This window comes from Orbicella franksi, chromosome 15, assembly GCF_964199315.1.
Source record: "Orbicella franksi chromosome 15, jaOrbFran1.1, whole genome shotgun sequence".
NCBI classification, from domain to species: domain Eukaryota; kingdom Metazoa; phylum Cnidaria; class Anthozoa; order Scleractinia; family Merulinidae; genus Orbicella; species Orbicella franksi.
The window spans coordinates 4,123,269-4,135,200 of record NC_138159.1 but is presented as its reverse complement, the minus strand read 5'-3'; the positions used below and the strand labels follow the sequence as shown (position 1 = coordinate 4,135,200).

The window sequence follows — 11,932 nt, the reverse complement described above, 5'->3', positions numbered from 1 at the left end:
AGCTAAGTCTTTAGCTACATCAAAGTTCAGAGCAAATGACGCCAAAAGCAGCTAGAAATGTCTAGTCCATTGCACGTCTAAGCCCTAAATTGATGTGGCTAAAGATTTTTGCTGTCTAAAGGAAGCACAACATTATCGCCACAGGGCAAACGGCCTACTCTTACGGGACTAAATGTTACCCGTTCAGTTTGCACATCTCAGGCCCGCCTCACGTACGATAATGGACGACGCTGACTAGAACATCGTTAGACTTGGGCCTTCATTGGACTTAATGATGTCCTCGGGCAGACTTCCTTTAGACAGCAAATACAGAACGTTGATCGGTCGGCTCCTTGTCAGAGTCACCGCGCGAACTGAATTCAGACGAGTGTAGCCTGGGCTAAACTTAACACAAATTGAAAACGTGGTGGTGGGGAGTCGATAAATAATGAAAAAAATACCTAAATAAATGAAACATGCGGCAAGGAGTTTCTACATTTCACGCTAGGTAAGATTTACAAGCTGCTGTCATAGCGAAAGCAAAAAAAAAAAAAAATTTTTAAAAATTTTTAAAAAAATCAAAAAACACTTGATTCAGTCTTTAACACCGTTTTCATAAATCCCGACATATATTTCAAGGGAACAAGACTGGATGACCCAGAAAGGTCGAAAAACGAGCGTGTCTAATTTCTGTCGATCTTTCTAAAGCATCTAGAGTCAAACTAGGGAATTCCCTGATCAGTTTCGGACATTCTGTGCCAATATATGTCTGGATTTATGAAAACCGTGTTAAAGACTTTGCGCCAAAATAGCGGGCATGTTTTTGGAAAATCGGTCAGTTATATATCCTTAGCCTCACATTCATGTACAGAAATCCTTTGTCTTGAAACATGAGTACGAGGCTAAGGATGTATAAACTATTGTCATTCAAATTTAGGCGCCATTTACGCAAAGGATCTATGGCTGGCATGGTGTGCTAACTGGTTCCTAACCCAAGGAACCTGGCCAGTGTACTCTGGTAAGACACCTTACTCTCAGAAAGTGGCTGCCTCAGCCTAGGCGTATAAATAAGTAACTACATTTCTGTTCTAACCTCCTGCTTCACCAATCAAAAAATTCAGAAAGAGAATTTGCTGGGTAGAACCAATCCCAATCTGGGCCAGTTCTTTCATTATACACATATTTCTTGTTCAAAAAGTCCATTTGGTACATGCAAAACGCCCAAGTTCCTAAACAAGTTTCTTAGATAATATCTTGTTAGTGTGATTCTGATGTTAGACTAATCTTTTTTGCCATATTGTACATCTAGAACTGAAATGTTCCCAGTAACCTCTGTGATCACAGGCCAATATGTGCACTTACCATACTGCTGTCTGATAGTCCAGCTCAGTGATTGTTAAGATACGATGCTTAATTTGAGTCTCCAGAAATTGTTAGGGGTCTTCATGTAAGTCCCAATCCCTCTCCTCTTATCTTCCCAGTATTACAGATCCCTTGATCAAACAAAAAACAACATTAGTTTTACAGGTCAAACTGATTCATCTGCCTAATATATCAAGTTTAATTGAAGCACACAAGTTTGGACCTAAAAAAACATAGCTATCTGGTTCAGCCAATTCCCATTTAACAATTATAATATTATTACCCTGGGAACTCAATGTTTGTTCTAGTATTGTCTCATAACCCCCTGACTGATCTATTTAACTTTAGAACCCATAGAACTTTAACCATTGACAGTTTTGCTTCAGGTGTCCATATAACCTAAATTATGTAAGTCAAATTATTCTCACATTTTGATTATTTCTTACTTTTGATCGCAGGGACCTATTAAAACACTTCTTCGCTTCTCCACTGGTTAAAACTGATTCCATGTTGCCAGGTGCTTGTTCAGTAAAAGATCACAGAAGACATCAAAATGTGGTAAGAACATCAGTGACACACTCAACTACTGTCTCATGCACCGTATATTTATTACCACATTTTGACCTCATCTGCGATCTACTATTGTACAGATGCACAGCAACATGGAATCTATTTGTTAACCCTTTGAGCCCCAATTACACATATATGCGTAATTAATGGTCGTGCTCTTTGTATCACTTGTGGCATCATCAATTTAAATGTCATCAGATATTCTTGATAAGCAGATAGTAGACTAGGCTAGGCCTTTCCACACAATGGTCAGGTTTAGATATCAACGACATTCTGATGTCGCAAATCGAAAAACAACGTTTAACTTATCAGTTTTGGTGCAAAAACCGTGGTAAAATGGTCTGCTACGCCTATGATTGATCAAGGTCCATTTCTAGGCTTCGCCTGTAATTAACATCCAACTTTTCACAGCAGCCAGAAAGAATATGCAATGCAAAAGGTAGCCAGAGTAATAGGGCCAAGAAAAAAAGAAAGGAAAGGGGCAACAAACAAAATTGAGAACAGTTAATGGCAAAAAAAAAAGTCCAAATTTTGGCTTATGCGCACGCCCGGGATTAAAATATTGCTCAATTTTGTATGTAATCCTCGCAAAATCTCTCCTTTTGGTAAAAAAAAAAAAAGCTTTCTTAGCAAAACTTACTAGGCTTATTTAACATCATGGCAGTCAAAAAACCTGACTAAACAGTTAAAAATGGTATTTTGGTGAAAGTTTGGTATTAAAGGTATTAAAGGGTTAAATTGGCAATTTTAAAGAATAAGATTTCTCTTGGTTTTCAGATAGACCATGTTGAGACCTTATGAAAAAAATATGAAAAAATATTAATTGGAAAAAATTGATTCTTTGACACAAAGTCATTATCAAGCTCTAACAGACAGCAGTGTCACCAGAGTCATCAAGTTGTCACACGGTTGTCACCTGAAGCAGGGGTGTCTGGAAAATCCGAATAGCAAATAGTGAATAGTCGTGAATAGCGAACAGCAAATAGTCCTGAATAACGAATAGCGAATAGTAGGAATAGTGGCGAACAGTCTCGAATAGTGGCGAACAGTGGCAAATAGTGGCAAATCGTAGCAAATAAGGTACCCAGTATCTTGCAGTCAACCTTGCAGCAACGTAGGATAGGATTTTCCCGCTAAAAAGCACAGATGCTTAACAGGACAAAAGGTGTTTCTAAACATAGTTTCTTCTGTTTTAACCACTGCAAAAACGTAATTACGTCTCTATTAGGTTATCCTTATGTTTTCTGTTTTCTTAATGTTGGCGATGGACAGCCCTAGCCTGAGTCTGGAGAAGAAAAGGTAATAAATTCACAGAAATTCTGTTGCTTATTTGGATAATTAATTAACGCATGATATTAGATCTAAAGCGGTGACTATTGACGACTATTCGTCACTGTTCGCCACTATTCGTACTATTCGAGACTATTCGCACTATTCGGGACTATTCGCTATTTGCTAATCGTGACTATTCACTATTCGCAATTCGGGTTTTCCAGACACCCCCTGAAGCAGTGACAAGGACACAGGCACAAAGTGTTTGTTGTTGAGATATTTTTAGTTTTGTATTGGATCTTCTGCCTGTAGTTTGAGTAGCTGTGCGTTTGGAAAGTTTTAGCTAATATTTTTCATGCCATCAAAGTGTACTTCCAGGGCCGCTGTGCTCTAGAAGTGCCCGGGTGCCACAGGTGACTAACTTCTGCCTTTGGGTGACTGGAAAAACTTACTTCTTTCATTGATATAAGCTGAAGTGCTGGGCACCTTTAGGCTCCTAGTAATTTTCCTTGGACCACAGCACTGACTTTTAAAATAAATCCATATAGAATTCGGGTTAAGCTTATTCCTATTGCTAAAATTAAAACATCTACTAAAGTTTATTTGTATCATAGTAAACTTAATCAAGGTGCTTAATGAATTTAGAACTTATCACTTCTTCACTAAAAGTCTGCTTTACTAGCTGGTTCTGTTACTACACATAAGCCAAGCTTGTGTTGTATTGCTTCAGGAGAAAATGGCGTTTGGATGTTTAGACAAACAAAGTTGTAAAACCTAAGGAGGGAGATAACACGAACAAGGGTGAAGTTACTGAAAACAAGAAGAAGCTTTTGGCTCCTGCCATTTTGAATTCTTCCACAGTTTAGAGTAGTCTGCATGTCGCTGTACCAACCCTTGTAGGGTAATTTTGATCAAACGTTGATCACTGAATCCTTCGACACTCAGTGTATGACACCCGCAGATTGCAAACTGTAGACAGCAGACTGCAGACTGGAGATTTTTAACCCAATATTGTACTTCCATTTCTGTTACCGAAAGCTAACTGTAAACAAGCTAACCTGAGCACTATTCAGGCTAAACCGAGCGCTATTTAGGCCAAAGTGTAGTCTGCAACTGGGGTCTGCAAATATAATACACTGGTTGACACTCTACTGTGGGTGCTTTTGGTACACATGATCATGGTGTATGACATTTGCAGACTGCAGACTGCAGAATTTTTAACTAATGCAGCTATCAGTGTTATGCCCGAGGGGGGCACCAAGAGACCAGGTGGGCACTTTGAACGTCTTTGCGCACCCCACGTGGGGAATTTTAGCAAACTTTGAACATAAATGTTGGCCCCGGGATTGGGAAGTTTGAACAATGCTAAAAAATGCTGGCCCCAGGGTCGGGAAGTTTGAACAACATTAAAACGACGAAAGCGACCAGGGTTTTGAATGCGGGGAGCTTGGATACGAGTGTTCCACCATCTTGAAAGTACCCAGAATTCCCAGGAGTTCGAGCATGTTTTCCACGCTTTCCAGTTGCAATAAACTGGAGGAATGAAAGGTAAGATAAATCTTTTAAATTCATTGAAGAGTACTGCACTTTGTTGAAACTACAACAAGAGGACCAATAATGACTTGAAGAAAGAACCAAGATAAACTTTAACGTTCATAATTGAAATTGTTAGATTCTATGAAAAACTAGAATGACTAAACACGTTGACTCTAGAATAGTGAGTGGTAATATTTTGGGGTTTGTGAATTCATCAGCTGAGTGCAAATTATTAAAGAAAACAAAGTCAAATTGAAGCTTGCTTTCGCAGCTTCATTAATATATAATTTTAATATATAAAGAGAGCAGAGCCTCCCCACTGCCTTTCACTGGAGCAGCATGATCAATGGAAAACCTTGTCAAATGCAAGCACATATTCTTTACTTCAGATGGCTTGAAATTCTCGGTCTGGTGGGTAACTTTGAACTCAAAACGTTTTCCCAAGGTGAGGAACTTTGAATTGAAATCTTATCCCAAGGGTTAGGAAGTTTGATTCCAAATTTTTGCTTCTGATCAAAGTCCCCACCCTATCCCGTGGGTCCCACCCCCCCCCCCTCCCCTCAGGCATAACATTGGTAGCTGCATAATACAACTATGTTATGTTGCATTCCCCTTTCCATTTTTGAAAGCAAACCGTGAACACTGTAAACAGGCTAATGTGAGAATTGTTCAGGCTAACCTGAGTAATATTCAGACTAACCGGAGTGACATTTAGCTTTAAATGTAGTCTGCAGTCTGCAAATACACCAACATGATCCAAACAAGAGCCTCTTTTACTTCCCTTTATAAATTATCTAAGAACTAAGAATCTGTACAAAATACGGCCTGTGGTAGATCCAAACAGAGAAACAAGTGACGATTCTGATTTTAAAAGTCAAATATTACAGCTTTATTCGGTAACTTTGAAGTTACCTAATCAGCTTGATGTAAACAGACTCATCTCTAATGGGGACATCTCAACAAATACTGCGCTTAAGGTTTGTTGGTTTATTTATCCCTGATAACGCAGAATAATCTCTGATGGGCACAAATGTCACGTTTATGTCCTGTCTTATTACCTAGTCTGGTAGTTCTCAGTTAAATATTAAAGGTGGTTAAAAAGCTTACCTTACGCGTGCATTCCTCCGGAGGTCTTCAAACACAACATCTCCTCATTCCACAATATGGCTTCAACGTGCAAAAAAACTGAAAAAGTAAAGAAATTTAGCTTATGCCTCATATCAGGTAACATCAGCTCACTGATCCAAGCCTTTGGACAAACCTTTGAAATTACGGTAAACACGATTTTCCACTATTTACCTTTCACAAGTTCAAGATGGCGGAGACGAACTGCGCTCGCAAAGATCACAGGGAAAAAGCGGTTGGCGGACGGGAGGGAGAGGTGGGGAGAGGGGAGGGCAAGCCGTCCCCAAAAACTATGGATCACCAAATTCCACCATTATCAAAGAGTTTAAGGTTCAGTTATTCAACAAGACACGAAAAACTTCGGCTCATCTTCTTGCGAACATTATAAATACAGAATCGCAAATTCCAACTGACAAATTCCTGGATGACTGCTTGTTTGTTTGATTGTTGAAAGGAATACCATGAAGTGCCAGCATCAAGTTTTGCGGGGAGCTTTTTTCTTCCCCTAATAGGTTCAGATCTTGGGGAAAAAATAAACGACCTTTTCAGTGTATGCTGGATTATATGGTATCAGAGGCAACAGTATTTACAGGCTAGCTGCAATCTTGTTCACCTCTGTATTCAGCCGCCTCCGTAAACCCACTAGATTGCGAAGAATGTCAAGTTTTCTCTATCAGTCCGTTAAGCAAAATTGACGGTACGACATGTGCGAACCACGAGTACAGTAGCACCACCCACTAACCCTGACCTCTCTACAACGGCCACTTTAAAAAACAAAGTCCCCCTACAATTTTGGGTATAGATGGTCCCACACATATAGTCCCATGCATCTCAGGTGCGAACAGATGATCCCATAGTTCTCGGGCCAAGAGGAAGAATTAGAATACACATACTCCTAAAAACTCTACACAGATCCCTTGATCATTCATACTGACGAGAGAATACTTTCCCACTAATTTTCAAAACGCGAAAAAATTCAATTCCTCAGGCTTCATGTTAACAGCGCAGTTTCTCCCTGCTTTTAGCGCTATCTCCAGAGGTTACATTGACTGTCCTTTCCCGTTCCAATGCTCTAACGCGTTTCCTTTCGAGTTTGATCGTGAAAATCAACTTGCATTGTCCTACCACAATTTTCTTTAGTCTCTGTGTTCATCAACTTGAGGGTTCCCGGTTGTGTTCCTCCCCCAATCCCGCTTTCCGTTTCCCTTGTTTTGGCGCCACTCCCAGAGCTTTAAATTTCATTTCAATACGCTACTCCTAGTAAATTTGATCATCAGTTTAATTTGATTATCTCTCGCCTCTTTTCTCGTCTCCCCTTGCCCATTAGCTCGCGAGTTCCCCAGTGTGTGTCAGCCCCTCCCCCCCCCCCCCCGCTTCCACCGCATTACGCACTCGCCATATTCGTGCTTTTTCCAGAGGATCCATTGTATCGAACTTTCTTTTCGTGCACGTTTCCATGCAACTCTGGTCATTAATTCAAAGTGCTTCGCTCTTTTACATCCTGTGTTGATTATCAGTGCCTGTTTTAATGCATATTCTTATCCAGTAATTGAGATTTTCCCATTGCGTGTTCCTCACTTGCATTACGCGACCTCTGTTTTGCGCTTTTTCCAGCCCTCCAATGTATCTCAGTGCCCTCTTGCGATTTGCGGTTTTTCCAGAGATTATTTTGTATCTAACTTTCTGTTGTTCCCACGCATGTTCCTCGCAACTTTTGTTATGAAATCAAGTTTTGCCGTCTTGACTATGTGGGTTTTCTGTAGCATTTTGAATGCTCCCCTTTAGCTTGTTAATTGTTAATTTCCCAATATTTCTAGCGAATTACAATGTATATGCACCTCCCTTTTAGCGCACTACAACTGTTTGGGAAAACCTCTTTAACTCGGTTAAATTAAAACACGATATTAAAACATTAGAAACTGGTCATTGGGTCAATGAGCTTCAGAGAGCCCAATCTCGTCATTTTGGAACTGGACCCGTTTTGTCTCGATACTCACAAATTCAAACGGCGATATATTTGCTAATCATAATTAGCTGTAGCTTTGACGCTTTCACACAGTAGACATGCAGATAAACCCCTTCCAGTTGAGAAAAGCTGTGATTCATATGTTGGGTTTATTTTGAAAATTTTTAAAGGTGTTTAATTAAATATTGAAATGTTTAAGGCGTCAAACTTTTTTAACTTTGGTACGATCGGAAACTTCTTTTATTTGTACATGTTCTCGAAGATGAGACGCTTATGCAGTTATCACGATAATCTATTCATAATTTATTTTGGATGATAAATTTGTACAATATATTACATTTTTCTGTTTTACAATTCTCTCTGTGCAATGTACACGAGGCATGGTCACAAAATATATTATATTCTTTAGCAAGTGACAAGCGACAAGTGACATGAGTTTATTTGTTTTTTTGTTTTTGTTTTTGTTTTTTTGCGTTGCCGCGATTTTCGAGATGGTCGGAAGAAAAATGATTAGTAAGGGTTGTACGTGAGGGATTGTTCTATGTATACTTTTCAATCTGTTCGTCATGAGGTAGTCTCCTTCTGAAGGCATTGTCACGCAACGATTCCCCCAGTTAAGAAGCGTAGTGTGACGACCTAAATGTGGGTTGTCATGCAACTTGTTGAGGTTGCAACTTGTTGTAGCAAGTGTTTACATGAATACTATCTTTACAGGAATAGATCTACAGATTTTTAATCATGATATTGGGAAGTTCGTGACGTCGTCTGTTCCATCCTCCAAGTTCTTTTGCTTCAAGCCTGAGATCCTTCGGCCATCTTCGATACTCGCGACTGGTAGATGCTCTGAAAACGTACGTCTCTTTGCCTATTGACATGATCTCAAAGGCATCCTTCCGCTCTGCAGCAAAATAAAACAGTATGCAGCCAATGAGAGGCCATACTTCATGTGATATCTCAAACAAGAGAGACCGCGTTTTATCACATTTCGAAATATTGAGGGGAGAGTTGAAAATACGACTCACAGTAGAGTATTTTTGACGAACTTCGAAAAGTTTGGAAATGTGGTGAGCCACTGTCTCTAATGTTTGATATATCTTTTCAGAGGAAGCCACAACCAACGTCACGGTTATGATCTCCCCTATTTAAGCCAAATGAATTATTGATAAGTTTGAGATTAAACCCTTACAAATTGCTCAATTAAAACAGTTTTTTCTAATAAGACTATCCTTTTATATATATACGCATTGCAGACCTATTTCTTCAACTTACCACAGTCTCTGTAAATTACACTCATGTCCAAATACAGTGGCTCCTGGGAGACAGAACAAAGCGAAACTTAGAAAAGATCAGAAAACTTGATGTTTTATTTGTTCCAGAGTGGTTGGCAATGTGATTGGGAGATAATAAGAACCCGCAGAAAATATAACCATTATCGATTGAAAAGGTTTCCTGCAGACCAGATATGTTTTGGTTTTGAGCATCTCGACCGCAACAAACATTACTTGTAAAAAATTTTGGACGATTTTAATTTCGGACGAATAAAGTGCCCGAAAATAAAACTGTCCAATTTTTTAAGCTTCAACTAGCGCCAGAGCTCTTAATTTCCTTTACTGATGCCCGACTTTATGGAGCGAATTCTACTTGAGACAAGGCTTGAAATACCTAATGGCTTGCTGGTGTATCTGTAAAATCTCGAGGGTGCAGTAAAACTATCATTTTCGTAGATATTTTTTTCAGTCTAATTTGTGATTTGTTGGCTTTAACTTACTTCAGCTTTGTTTCAGCAGACTGTCCGAAATGTTTGTCCGAAATTTGTCTAAAAATGAAACAAAAAGTGTCCGAAATAAAACGTTCGAAATTTTACCGTCCACAATTTTTTGCAAGTAAAGTACCTATAACGGAATACCGCTGCGCCAAGACATCGTGATGTACCTTAAACAAAGCTAAAAGTGTATCGTTCCCGCTCATCTTCTTTCTGATCATGAGAAGAACGACAGTCACCCTCCCCGGGAAATAACGGTTCCTCACACTCCCCCTCAGCGTCAGAGTCGATGCGAACGTACTACAAGGGAGGAGAGAGGCAAAGAAATGTTAAGTCACTTTCGAGAACAGGAATGTTTTGCAGGAGAGCGAAGCTTTTGTAAATTGTATGTCCGAATAGGAAGCCTTTTAAAAGAGAGAAGTCCGTGGAATACCGTATGTTCTTTTAAGACCAATTCTCCAGGAAAGTGAGGCAAAGTTGGAAATGAAAAATTTTAACCCCCCCCCCCCCCCCTTCCATTTTTGTGGAGGTAGGTTACCTTGGAGGATAAACAAAAAAAAAAACATATTTGGATCGACAGATGTAACGTTGCCATGGTAACCGCACTAGATGACGTCGGCCTCAGGACCATGTTTTGAGCAAAAGTTCCACTCTCAAAAAGTAAAAGTAAACGAGTCTGGTTCTCGGGTGCATGTGAACCAATTCAAATGAAATTCATACAGATGATAGAGCCACTCTCCCAGTTTATAAAATTTGCCGTTAAAGTATTTTGGGTTTTATAAACAAGAAGAAAATGCTCGTCTTACTGTGTTCCCTGTCAGCCATTTTGACAAGCAGGAAAAAAAAGCACAACCATATTCGTAATTTCTCCGAAAGTACTCCTTCCACATAAACCAATGCAAATTAGCAGCAGAGATTACACAGATATTGACGTTTCTAAACATCATAAAATCAATTTGGGGAAAACTATATTCTGGCCATGGGTGCTGAAGACACACGGGACAAAGTGCAAAAAATTGCAAAAATTGGTAATTTTGAGAGCTCTAGTATTTGGCTCAAACAGGCTTTAGAGAGAGAAAATCAGCTTCAAAAGTATCTTTTATCATCTTGTTTGTTACCTACATTTAGTTAATAAGGTTTTGGCCAACGAATTTGATGAAGTATACAAAACCTACCTTGAAGGTTTTGGGAATTTCTTCAGGACGCTTTCGTCGCATGGTTCTCTCCAGTGTCACTCCTTCGCTCGCTCCTTCCAGGTGCTGTTCAATTTTGTTTTCATTGAATTCGTTTACTGTTTCAAGAGGGTTTCTATCTCTGTAAAGCTGTTGGTTGTTTGCATTTTAAAATGCGAAGTGCACTGTTTGAACCCTCACTTTTTAGACCAAAGCAGAAGAATCATGGCCGTGATCGTGATTCTCTGATGGAAAGATATTTTTGTATAGGATTCAATTATATGGAAATCCTTGCCTTTCTCGTTATGTATATACCATGGAATCTGCCTTAGTATCAGTCAGTTAAAGCGGATTCTACGAGAACCAGGTCTTTCACAGAGAAAACAGCAAAGTTCCGTCGTCAAACAGAAAGGAATAATCATTATTATCCACTAAGCCAAAGCCTCTCAGTACAACTTCAGTATCACTTTCATCTGGGTAATCTTGCACATGAACACGATGCTGACCGTGACTCTCTTGTTGATCAGTCATGACCTCGTTTTCATCTTTGCCATTAACATCTTCTAAACATACTGACTGATCATTCTGTTTTGGAGTGGAAGCTGAGTTGTAAAAGTTCAGGTCATCCTTTACATCATATGTCTTGAGCTCTGTCGGGTCTGTTTTGAGTTTTGACAATAAATACAGTCCGGGCTTTGATACTTTGTTGGTGCAGATGTACTTTCCCAGGGTAAAGTCATCTTCACAAATAACTTCACACCTAAAGTTTGCCAGGTAAAACTCTATTTTACATGATGGACTTCTGGAACTCTTTCCATCTGGAAAAAAAGAGGTCGATCAGGAGGTAGAGAATTTCAGTGTAGTCACCTGTAACTGCTATGGACATCTCTTTCTGCCCTCCTCCTGTGCTCTCTCGAACCATAGCATATCGCTCTGTTTCCTGGTTAAAATGTTGCTAAGCAAGCTTTACCTTTCTTGTCTTCACTTTAGGCAATGGTGCTCCCAGGGCTTTTCCCTTTCTTTCTTTGCTGCTACTAGCTGAGCCTCTGCCACCAACCTTTTTTCTTCCAAGAACTAGTTTCTGAATTAACATTTTTTCCTTTGTTCTCTTGATTCGTCTTCGCCTTCTTCACTACAACAGTCTACACGAGGTCTCTTGTTTAACTGGGTGGTAGCAAATGCCCTTAC

The 11,932-nt window shown here is 39.6% G+C and overlaps 1 long non-coding RNA gene across 1 annotated transcript in view; it reads right to left on the bottom strand.

Moving 5' to 3' along the window:
* Positions 1-6,375, bottom strand: part of LOC145469083 (uncharacterized) — a 7,547-nt gene extending 1,172 nt beyond the window's left edge. Inside the window, exons 1-3 of the long non-coding RNA XR_014042274.1 lie at positions 6,019-6,375; positions 5,827-5,904; positions 1-1,472 (exon numbers count right to left, since the gene is read on the bottom strand). The exon at positions 1-1,472 is cut by the window's left edge and continues 1,172 nt beyond it. This is a non-coding gene — a long non-coding RNA (uncharacterized LOC145469083). The remainder of the gene's footprint in view (positions 1,473-5,826; positions 5,905-6,018) is intronic.
* Between the last annotated feature and the right edge of the window lie 5,557 nt (positions 6,376-11,932).